This window comes from Sarcophilus harrisii, chromosome 1, assembly GCF_902635505.1.
Source record: "Sarcophilus harrisii chromosome 1, mSarHar1.11, whole genome shotgun sequence".
Taxonomy (NCBI): domain Eukaryota; kingdom Metazoa; phylum Chordata; class Mammalia; order Dasyuromorphia; family Dasyuridae; genus Sarcophilus; species Sarcophilus harrisii.
In genome coordinates, this window is record NC_045426.1 from 494,042,991 (window position 1) to 494,055,428 (window position 12,438).

General features: G+C 33.7%; 1 long non-coding RNA gene and 1 pseudogene across 1 annotated transcript; one reads left to right on the plus strand and one right to left on the minus strand.

The window, feature by feature from the left end:
* Positions 1-237: 237 nt before the first annotated feature.
* LOC116420606 lies at positions 238-5,492 on the minus strand. The gene is made up of 2 exons (XR_004230974.1): positions 5,220-5,492; positions 238-557 (listed from the first exon to the last, which is right to left on the minus strand). It is a non-coding gene; the product is annotated as an uncharacterized LOC116420606 (long non-coding RNA).
* Positions 5,493-5,496: 4 nt separating this feature from the next.
* LOC116420605 lies at positions 5,497-6,072 on the plus strand (annotated as a pseudogene).
* The last annotated feature ends 6,366 nt before the right edge of the window (positions 6,073-12,438 follow it).

Consider the following 12,438-nt stretch of genomic DNA (forward strand, 5'->3'; position numbering starts at 1 on the left):
CAAAACACATTTTAGAACCACAACACTAGAGAGAGAAAAATTAAATTGTGATACTTCCAAAAAATCATTGAGAATGAATTTTAATTATGTTAATAAAGATTTGTGATTTGGACCTTAGCTTAAATAGAACTTTTTTTTTTTTTACGGTTCTAATAAACCTTTAAACTTCTCCACAAATCTTTGCTTGAATAGAGTAAGCCAAAAGGTTCGCAGAATAATGGAAGTTGAGATAGGAGATCTGAATGAAATAATAGTTTTATTATTGCTAACAGTACAAACATGCATTCAGCTTTCCACCTACCAACGTAGCATTTCTTTGGACTTTAACATCTGATCCACTTAACATATGGTATTCTATCTTTTAGCCATATACTGTGCTAGCAGGGGTCATGGAGTGTTATTTCCAAAGCTCAGTCCATTAGTCTAAACTTTACAGTTTTGCTGGATAGCATGAGCTAAATGAAGACTGATAGACCCCTGTGTTGTTCGTGTTCTTACTTGGCAGGGTACGTGATCTTGAAGAGTTTATTTAACCTCCTGTCTGTGTCAGCACACATCTAGAAAAAGACAAGAACATACCAAGAGCATAGTTTAATGAAAATTCTCAGTATTCACAGATAATGGGCAATGGTTATTGGTTCTCTAATCATTCTCTCCATTAAATTTTGAGGGATTTTTTTTGGAGGAGGGATTAAGATGAAACATTAGCAATACTTTCTAAATTTGTCTTAGAAAAAGTTTTTTTCTTTCATGTGTTTTAGTTTAACCATGCTTCTGCTTTTGCTCTTCCAAATCAACAGGAAATGCCAAAGGTTCTATCTCTTTATCCTATTTTTAAGTTTTTTAAGACCTTTTCTAGGGTCTGTAAGATCAAAACTATTTTTGAAAGAACATGAAGTTGTTATTTGCCTTTTAAAAGACTCTTCCATTTTCCAACTACATATTAGTACGAGGTAAGATTTTCTTCATAATCTTCCACCAAAACATCACAACAGATTGAGAGCAAATAGAAGAATCCAGTTCTCTTCAATTAAGCCAGACATTAAAGAGAACTGCAAACATACTCTGTCATTCTTTTTGCTAATATTTTTGGTTTTAGAAATAGAGCTATTTTTTGTAAAAATGTTGTGTTAATATGTAATGGATTTATTATTGTTACTTTTAATGAATTAGTAAATAAATATTTTAAAATTCATCAGTTTTAATTTCTAATAAGGTAAATATCAATTAAGTATAACATTTATATAAAAAAGCTTTTTGTACTTCTCAATAATTTTCAAGAATATAAAGGGGTCATGAGACAAAAAAAATAGTATGAGAACTACTGTCCCACAATATTCATTCATTCATTAATTCATTAAATGTCTATTGGGGGCCTATTTCATGAAAAGCATGTACTAGGTGATATAGGATATACACAGAATGGCATGGTCCTTACCTTTATAGAGTTTGTAGCTTTGTGAAGGAGCTGACCTGTTATAATTATACAAGGTGGGATGTGAAAGTATAAACAGATAAGTACAGACTCCTAGTGCTACCTCAAAGAAGGGAGAGATTCTTTCCAGCTGGGAGGATTTGGCCGGGATTTACTTGTAAATATCATTTTGGATAAATGGCTATATAAACGAATCTTTAAAAGGAAGATAAAAATGTGAGATATGCAACTACTTTTGTCTTGACATCTTGTCTCATCTACTAAACCTAACAAGAATTTGAAAGGAATTTGTTCTTAATTTTGAAGCAAACTTTAGAAAATATGAATGTTCTTCATTTTGGCAAAGACCTGGAAGCATTTTCTTTGGAACTATCTCAGATCTAATGTTCTTTTTTGTGCTGAAGGGTATGGAAGACAATGTCTAGAATAAGAATTTGGAGGATGAGGAAAAATTCAAGTTGATAGATGCCTTTTATCCCCATTTTATCATTTGGTTTTCACTTTCTGGATTCCAATGATAATAGGAAAAAACTACCTCAGTCTCAGCTCAGAGGTCAATTAGCTGGATGAAGATTAAAAAGATGTTAAAAAAAATAGAATAGGCTATCTTGACCCATGCCCTGTATAATTAACTAGATGGATTACCCATTTTAGGAGAAATAGTAAAATATTGATGTCTCTGGTTTAATCAGTATAAATAAATCAACTATGAAAGTTTAGTCTAGTTATAAAATTGAAGAGAAGTACAAATAGGAAAGAATGCTATGTGGCAAAAACAAGGCATTCAAAATTTGCATGCATATTAGCACCAATTGTTTGCCAAATGATATATTCCTTCAGTATAACATCGTACGATTGCCACATGAAAATTCTTTGGAGATTCAGTGGTTTTTTTCCCCCAATATAAATAATGTACACCTGGAACTCCTGATAAATTGAAATCCAGTTAAGCAAAAAACATTGTCATTGGTATCCTTCTTGAATAAAAGGGCAAGGATAACCTATTTTCTTGAGGGACTATGAACTCAGTGGGGGTTTGATCTTTCCAAGCATTCTCTGAGCTAAGTAGAGAAAAGTTTTCTGTGGAAAGACCTCGTGCCTGAAGTATGGAAAAGAATTCTGTAAAGGATAAGTAGGGAATAGGTTGGAATTAAGTTAATCCCTTCCCATAATAGTTTGGGAGTTAAAACAAATGTCCTCACGACTGAACTTGGTGGGGAATTTGGGATTTTGCCCTTAGAATAGAAAACAATGGAACTCTTTTGTTTCTGGACATATTTACTCATCCAAAAATCTCATGCAGAAAGTGACATTAATAGATGACTTCTTAATGAGAAAATTTGACTGTCATCCCCAAATCCTCAAAACTTAAAAAGTCCTTTATATGTAATAGTCAATTTTCTTATATAAGAGAAATAAGGAGCTTAGAATCAGACCTCTCACCAATTGATTACAATAAAGACTAGCTAGATCAGTGATCCACTAATTAATATCAATAATTGATGATTGATTGAGGATCTAAATTTTCTTTAAAACTAATCATAGAAATGATTTAAAAATTTTCCATAAAAATGGAAAGAAAAGTAAATTGCTTTAGGAATGCCTATGGTTAAAAAATTTTAAAGCTTTAATTTTTTATACTTAAAAACAGTTTAGAAAATGAAATCTCATTATGGTTTTAATTCATTCATCAATCAATAAACTAGAATATAAACTCCTGCTCTATGCCAAGCACTGTATAAGTTTTGGGGATACAAAGGAAGACAAAAACCAAACCAAAACAAAAAACAAACCGACAAACCCAGTCCCTGGTCCATGATCTAATGAGGAAGACAATTGTTGCCTTGGCAATTTAATATTTGTAGAAGCCTATATGTGTTTATTAAAGAACATAAATTCAAGCAGCTGTGGTTCATTGCTGGGGAGGGGAGAGTGTGTTAATGCTGTTCTTTCATAAAGATTATTTAAAACAAAAAACAGAATGTATCAAAAATCAGTACTAAATATTCAAGTATGATTTTTCCAAGTTGCCCTGTTTTATTCAAATAATAAATTTAAAAGCATGTTATTTATTAGCAAACAGAAGTTACTCTTTGTAAAGTGTGGGTGTTAAGTGGAGAATGGACTATTGAAGTAAACATAATTTATAAATTGGCAGGAAATGCGGACTCCAAAACAACTACTATTATTTTTCTTTCAAAAATAGCAACCTTTCTTTCATTCCAAATTAGAATCCCACAGTTTGAATTTAAGTTGAACAAAACAGTTTGTAGCTTTAAAACATGAAAAGAACAACATCTCTACACACTTAGCCATAACCAAGGGTTACTTTAAATACTGCTACAGAAGTGGTGTTTCTTTGCTTAAATGAAAGCTAACAGTGACATCTAGTGCTTATCAAGATTGTATGAAGATTTAGTCTCACTATAGGATTCTCAATTCAAGCAACCAAGAATTAGGCTGATTTAGAAGACACTTTAGGGAAAGAAGGAAGAAAATGTTTTTTCCTTCATATTTGAATTGGTTCACTCAAAACCACTCCCTTTAAGTTGTTATGAAAAAAAAGGACTCATGATTAAAACTGCCATCCCCTGCCAGAGAAAGAACTGAAGTCTGAATACAAATCAAAGAATAATATTTTCACTTTATTGTTTTGTCCTTATTTTCTGTCTGTGTTTTCTTTCACAACATGACTAATATGGAAATATGTTATGCATGATTTCACCTGTATAACTTATATCATATTACTGTCCCAAGGAAGGGATGGGAGTTGAAGGAGAGAATTTGGAATTCAAAATCGTTTTTAAAATGAAAACTAAAAATTGTACATGCTATTGGGAATTTTTTTTTTAAGAAATGTTATGGGATATATACTTATTTTGTATTTAAATTTATACTTTAATATATTTAACATGTATTGGTCATCCTGCCATCTGGGGGAGGGGGTGGGGGAAAAATTGGAAAAAAGGTTTGGCAATTGTCAATGCTGTAAAATTACCCATGCATATATCATAAATAAAAAGCTATTAAAATAAATATAAAAAATAAGAAATATTATGGGATGTATACTTATTTTGTATTTAATTTATACTTTAATATATTTAACATGTATTGGTCATCCTGCCATCTGGGGGAGGAGGGAGAAACTGGAACAAAAGGTTTGGCAATTGTCAATGCTGTAAAATTACCCATGCATATATCATAAATAAAAAGCTATTAAAAATAAAAATAAAAAATAAGAAATGTTATGGGATGTACACATATTTTGTATTTAATTCATACTTTAATATATTTAACATGTATTGGTCATCCTGCCATCTGGGGGAAGGGGTGGGGGAAAAATTGGAACAAAACGTTTGGCAATTGTCAATGCTGTAAAATTACCCATGCATATATCATAAATAAAAAGCTATTAAAAATAAAAATAAAAAATAAGAAATGTTATGGGATGTACACTTATTTTGTATTTAATTTATACTTTAATATATTTAACATGTATTGGTCATCCTGCCATCTGCGGGAGAAGGAGGGGAAAAATTGGAACAAAAGGTTGGCAATTGTCAATGCTTTAAAGTTACCCATGCATATATCATAAATAAAAAGCTATTAATAAGAAATAAGAAATGTTATGGGAAAAGCAATGGATTTGGAATAAGATCAAAGTTCTAGACATGATAAGTAGGAGTACTTCTTCCCCGTGCTGTGGCCTTAGGCCAATGATGTAACCATGACGACCCTCAGTGTCCTCCTTTGTAAAATGGGGGAAAAATAATATTTGTACTACCTGTTACGGTGCTTATATCTCGTTTGCACATAGTTGTGTTTGCCGTTGTCTCTCCCGTCTTTTGCCTTTATTTAATTATTTGTTTTTTGGACCCTAGCATTTAGCACAGTGCCCGGCCCAGAGCTTAAGTCTTAATCATGTCTGATGCGCTGCCTGACTGGAGTACATGAGATAACGCTAAGAAACGTCTCTGGCTATGTCCCCATATGCTGCCATATGCCAGGGAAACGCTTCCCCAAGCCGAGGAGCCGGCTGACGTCAGCGCCGGACGGTCTCCGCATTCGAAGCGGCAGGTGCGGCGGGCGCTCGCGGGGCATCCTCAGATTCACCGTCCGGCGTCCCAAGGAGGGAGTCATCAACAGCCGCGGCTCCGCCGGAGGCAAGCTTTCCTTCCCCCATGAATCCTCCACCCTACTCGGACACAGACCCGACTGCCCCCAATCCACCGCCACAGCAGCCAGGTGTTTCTCAAGCATACCCTCCTCCGGGGACTTACCCTCCTGGGGCTCCAGGGGCATACCCACCCCCTCCCGGAGGGTACCCGTACCATGGCTATCCGCAATATGGCTGGCAGGGTGGAGCCGCCCCGAGCGCTCCCAAACACACAGTGTATATAGTGGAAGAGAAAAAAAAGAATGACACAGGGATGGCCGCCTGCCTCGCCGCTTGCTGGGCGGCTCTCTGTTGCTGTTGCCTTTGGGACATACTCGACTGACTGACCAGCCTCAACCTCCTCTTACCAGAAGGCTTGGCGTCCTCAGATGATGAAGTTCTGAGTCCTGATCTCTTTCCATTGCTATAATGAATGACAAGTTCTGCGCAAACATCTCAATTACAGCATAATGGAATCCTAGATTAGTAGTGATTTTTTTTTTTTGGTGTTTGATTTAGTGACATGATCTTTTTAATGTTCATTTTCTAATTTTTTTTTGTCGTACTTTAAACACATGTGCTAAATGATTTTTTTTTTTAACCAGAGGCTTGAATATGAAATTTATATTTATCGTGTTAAATTGTACTGTTCATGGCAGTGGCAAAATATTCAACAATACAAGCCACTGAATGATTTCATTCCTAATTCTTTAATTATGTTTCGATACTCCCTTTTCAAAAAAATTTTCAAAAGTTAAAAAAAAAAAAGCTTAAGAAGAAGCAAACTTTTTTTGTTTGTCATTAGATAATGATTAAACAAAATACATTAAGAGCAGGGGTTTTTAAACCTAGGATCCAATGGGAAGGGGAAGGAAATTACATCTTTATTTCTATATAATTGGTTTCTTTTGTAATCTATGTGTATTGTTTTATGCATTTAAAAACATTTGAGAAAGGATCCATAATTTTCTCTAAATCAAGGGGGTCCATGACTCAAAAAAGTTAAGTAATCCTGCACCAAACAAAAGCTACATATGTATTTTTAAGTCTAATTGAAGAAGAAAAATTATTGGTGTTCTGTCATTTTTGTCCTCTAAAATATGATGGCATTTCCACTTATCTGGCATGGCTCTGACTGTAATTAATGCATATTATAAAGAACAAGTCAAGGAGCTGCTCAAATTAATGGAAAACTTAGAAATTAAAGCACACTTTAATGGAAGCTGGCTACATAAGAGGAGGCAAACTGGACATTTTGTTATGTCCTTGTGTTGATAAGTGTAAAATTGGATAACATTCTTTTCAAAATATTTTTACTTCTTTTGCAAGTCACAGAGTAGAGAAAAATCAGCCACCTTCTTCACAAGTGCATTGGAAAGAATGAAGCCTTTGAGTCTTTGCTACCCAATTCAGATATTTGACACATCTATCAGTTCAACAAACATGTATTAATCACTTAACCATATGCAAAAGGACAAAGAAAAGCATCCCTTCCTGGAGGGGAAATAGGAGAAAAACAGGGGGGTGTTCATATTCTATTGGGGAATACATAGATTAGTAATTTAAGAAGGAAATTGTCCTAGAACATTTCCATAGGCTTTTCTCCATCTCTTCAGAGGAAAATCCCATTTCCATTGGTCCTTTCCCTAAGGGAAGGGAGACAATGGGGATGCTCCTCCAATGTGTACGATTATACCCAATTCAAACTGTGCAAAACTTGTGGGGAGGCAGAGGCTGCTATAAGCAACTGGAGGGATCCAGGAGTTTACAGCAGAAGTACTATCTAAACTGAGTTTTTAAGAAGAGGAAACAAAAAGGCCTCAGATACATTGTTATTTTGCTTTGTTGCTGCCATCCTATCTTAATGACAGTTTTTTTTTAACATGGACTTCCTTGATATTTTCTTCCCTTTGCTGTCAAACATTGCAGCAGAGGAGACTGGGTTTCTAAGATTTAGTCATAATGGAAAAAAGTATACAGAAATAAGTGTTTAAGGTAATCGAGTTTGTATATAATTCTCTTATCCAATTTCAACTAGATACTGCCTAAATCTCCTAGCTAATCTAATATTTTCCTCAAGCCTACTTGTACCTCCATAATTCTCTACAAATCAGGAGTTCATATTGTACCATTTTCCTCCAGGAAGAAAACTGCCTTTGGTTACAGAATATCATTCTGCTTTGGGGCCACATGGATCCTCTGCATTACTTTACAACCCCCAAAATTGTAGTCCTAAACTTATTCTCAGGGAATCAGAAAGTTTCCTAAAATATTCTGGCATTGGGTGATGCGCCTGCATTTTCACATAATTATTTATTTACTTCTCCATCCAGGGAAAAAATTTTTTTCACAAAATATTTTATAGTTGTGGTTTTTTTACTTTAAAGAATTTAACTTAAAAACATAGTTCCCAAGGAGTTTATAAAAGTTTATTTTATTATATACACTTTTTCTAATGTACAAATCAAATGGTATTCCCCGCTTATTATTAACAACAATTCACAGTTATGGTTGAAGAATGTATTGCCCCACTCAGAAGAAGACAAAAAAAAAAAAACCAAAATAGCTACATCCAAAACCTTGAAAAAAAAAAAGTAAATTAATCTCAGTCACCACAATAATTCCTTCCTGAAAGAGCTCAAAAGGGAATTTTTAAAAATAAGGGGACAGCTAGATGGTGCAATGAATAGAGCACTGACCCTGGAGTAAGGACGACCTGAGTTCAAATCCAGCCTCAGACACTTAACACTTCCTAGATGTGTGACTGTGGGCAAGTCACTTAATCTCAATTGCCTCACCCCCTTCCTAAAATCAAATAAGAGAGATGGAAAAAAAAATTGAATAAGAGTGTTACCAAAAAAGCATGATATAAATTAAGTCAAAAGCTTGGTAAAAGAGGTATGCAAAAATTACTAAAGAAAATGACACTTTAAAAAGCAAAATAGACCAATCAGTAAAAAAGGCACAAAAACTAAAGAGGACTCCTTAAAAAGAATTAAACAAATGGGAAAGAGGTTCAAAAGTCTACTGAAGAAAATTAATTAAAAAATGAATTGGGCAAATGGAAGCTAATGAATCCATGAGACATCAAGAAACAATGAAACAAAATCAAAAGATTGGGAAAAAAGGAGAAAATGCAAAATATCTCTTTGGAAAAATAAATGACCTAGAACATAGATCAAGGAGAGATGATTTAAAAATTTAACTACATGAAAGCTATGATAAAAAAAATAGTCTACATATATTTCAAGAAATTATCAAGAAAAACTGCCCTGATATTCTAGAACCAGAGGATAAAATAGAAATTGAAAGAATCCACTTATTGACAACCTGTTGAAAGAGAATCAAAACGAAAACTCCCAGGAATATTATAGCCAAATGTCAGAGCTCCCTTATTAAAGAGAAAATATTGCAAGCAGAAAGAATTCACATATCATGGAACCGTAGTTGCTATACCAGAAGATTTACCTTAAAAGATTGGAGGGTTTAGAATATATTTTGGAGAGCAAAAGAGGATTTTGTTAGAATCACTTGCCCATCAAAACTGACTATAATCTTTCAGGGGAGAAAGTGGGCATGTTAATGAAATTGAAGCCTTTTTAAAGATTTCCTGATGAAATGACCAGAACTGAATAAAAATCTGGCTTTTAAATACAAGATTCAAGAAAAACATAAAAAGGTAAACAGGAAAGAGAAATCAAAAAAATGATTCAATAAAGTGAAACCATTCAACCTTCCTACATGGGAAAATGATACTTGTAGCTCCTGAGAACTATATCATTATTAGGACAGGAGCATACACAGTGGGCACAGGTATGAGTTGACTATGATAGGATGATATCCAAAAAAAAATAAGAGGTAAGAAAAAGGGAAGCATTGTGAGAAGGGGGAAGGAAAAGGTAGGCAAATATTACAAATTACATAAAAAGAAAAGAGCTTTTACAATGGATGGGGGAATGGGGGATTAAAGGTAGAGACAAATGCTTGAGCATTACTCTCACTAGAATTGTCTCAAAGAGGGAATAACATACACAGTTATTGGATATAAAAAAATCCTACAGGAAAGAAGGGGAGGAAAATAAGGAGGGCTGATGCAAGGGCAGATTGGTAGAGGTGGTGATCAGAAGCAAAACAATTTTGAGTAAGGACAGGCTAAAAGAGAGGGAGAGGAGCATAAAAGGGAGGAAGGGAATAGGATGGAGGGAGGTATATAGTAATAACTGTGAAAAAAAATTTACAGCAAATTTTCCTGATAAAGGCCTAACTTTTCAAATATAGAGAGAACTGAGTCAAATCTATAAGAATATAAATCATTCCCCAGTCAATAATCAAAGAGTTATGAATAGAAAGTTTTTACACGAAACTAAAGCGATAGTTGTATGAAAAATTTTATTTCTTCATTACCATTGGTTAAAGAAATACAAATTAAAGCAAGTCTGAATTACCACTTCACACCTATCAGATTAGCTAATATAACAGGAAAATAGTAAATATTCAGAAAGAAGCAATATCACTACTAGGTCTATACCCCGAAGGGATTTTTTTTAAAAGGACATATCTATACAAAAATATTTATAGCAGCTATTCATGTGATGGCAAAGATTTGGAAAGTGAAGGGATGCCCATCAATTGGGGAATGGCTGAACAAGTTGTGGTATATGATTGTGATGGAATACTATTATACTATAAGAAATGATAAGCAGGATGATTTCAGAAAAATGTAGAAAGACTTACATGAGCTGATACAAAGTGAAGTGAGCAAAAACAGGAGAACAATGTACATAGTAAAAGCATTATTGTAAATTGATCAAGTGTGAATGAGTTAGCTATTCTTAGCAATACAATGATCCAAGACAATTCTGAAAGAGTTATGTTGAAAAAATGCTATTTGCCTCCAGATAAAAAACTGATGTAGTCTGAATGCAGGTCAAAGCATACTTTTATTTAAAAAAAATATTGGATTTTTTGCCTGTGCATGGCTAATATGAAAATATGTTTTGCATGACTGAACATGTTTAATTTAGTTAAAATTGTTTAACTCTTCATAGAAGGGGGAAAGAAGGGTAAGAGAAAGAGAACTTAGAACTCAAAATTTAAAAAAATTAAAATTATTTTTGAATGTAATTGAAAAGAAATAAAATTTTTAAAAAATTTTAAAGAATGTATTGGGGTAGGTAGGTCTCACAGTGGATATCAGGAGGACCCAAGTTCAAATCCAGCCTGAGATATTAGCTATGTGATCTTGAGAAAATTACTTGCCTCAAAAAAATGTATTGCCATGCAGTTAAATGCCCATTCTATGCATCTCATTCTATATGAGATATTACACACATATATGTGTAAGTATGTAAGATAGACAAATAAAACAAATGAACATTCTGGACCAAAACATAACCCACATGAAGAAAGTAGGTAGGATTGTCTTCAGGAAATTGAGAAATTTCTTTTATGACCTTCACCTTCTTTCAGAAATAGATTCATCTTTTAAATATCACTATTTAATCTGAAATTTTTACATTTATTTTATTTATTAATTAATCTTAATATATAGTATATCAATATTCTACTTAACAACCTGAAGCTGAGATAGAGTTGTGAGTCATAGAATACTAGGGCCTCAAAATAATTACAGATGACTCACACCAGAGGATATGATGGCTATGAGAGCAGCTTGCAATATATAAACAAATAAGGAACTTCAGAGCAGACAGAAATCTATTAGTGAAATAAGATGGATTTCTAAGAATCAACAGGATGGACTTAACAGCTCAAGTACTCTCTTAGCATTTGTCTGCAACATTAAGAAAAATTTAGGAAGATCCCTAATACACGAGGTAGATGATCTGGGATGGATTTACAAGAATAAAAAGACATAAGTATGGATATAACTGTGTCAACACAGAATGAACTGTCATAGATAGGTTGTGATCTGTAAGTCAACAGATCTTTATGAAGCATTTACTATGTGTTAGACCCTTTGCATTATAGAATTAATTATATGAAAATATCTATGAAATTACAATTCTATTTGAGTCTAGTGCTTTGTAAAGCAATTTTCTTGCAATAGCCTTAATAAAATAGGTGGTACATTTGTTATTGTCCTCATTTTATTTTTCTTTCCATCAACTAGATTGTAATTAAGTTTCCCCTGGTTTTATCTCTCTACCATATTCCCTACTGTTTTTAGCATAAGTTATGCTCAATACATATTGGTTGATTTTTTTTCAGAGCTGCCACCTACTACCTATTCACTAGAGTCCCAAGATTTGGAACTTACCTCCATCTCCCTCCCCGCCCCCGGCTCATATTCCTTTCTAAGTAATTTTATTTTTAAATTTTATTTTATTTTAAAAAAAGAGAAAAGGAATACTAAACAAAATAAAACAACTCTTTCCTTTAATTCTATTCCTTAACTTGTCTTGGTATTTATTACTTAACCTCCCCTTACCCAAGGATCCCTCTCTTGTCTTCTTCCCTCATTCTTTTGTTTCCCCATCTGCTCAACGCTCCCATCTTATTTATTTATAGATTTTGGAGGGTGCAATAACCTTCATGATATATTTGTAATGTTGCCTATTTAACCTATTTCTAATGTGAGATTTTCAGAACTCTGAACCCTCCTCCCCCCTCTAATGCTTCTGTGTCTATTCTTCCTCTGTACTTCATTTGTATAACACAATTACTATTTTTACCTTATTTCTGCCCCCATGATTTCTTTTGAGCTACCCTATTGATGATGCCAGTCTTTTTTTTTTTAATTTAATAGCCTTTTATTTACAGGATATATACATGGGTAACTTTACAGCATTAACAATTGCCAAACCTCTTCTTCCAATTTTTCACCTCT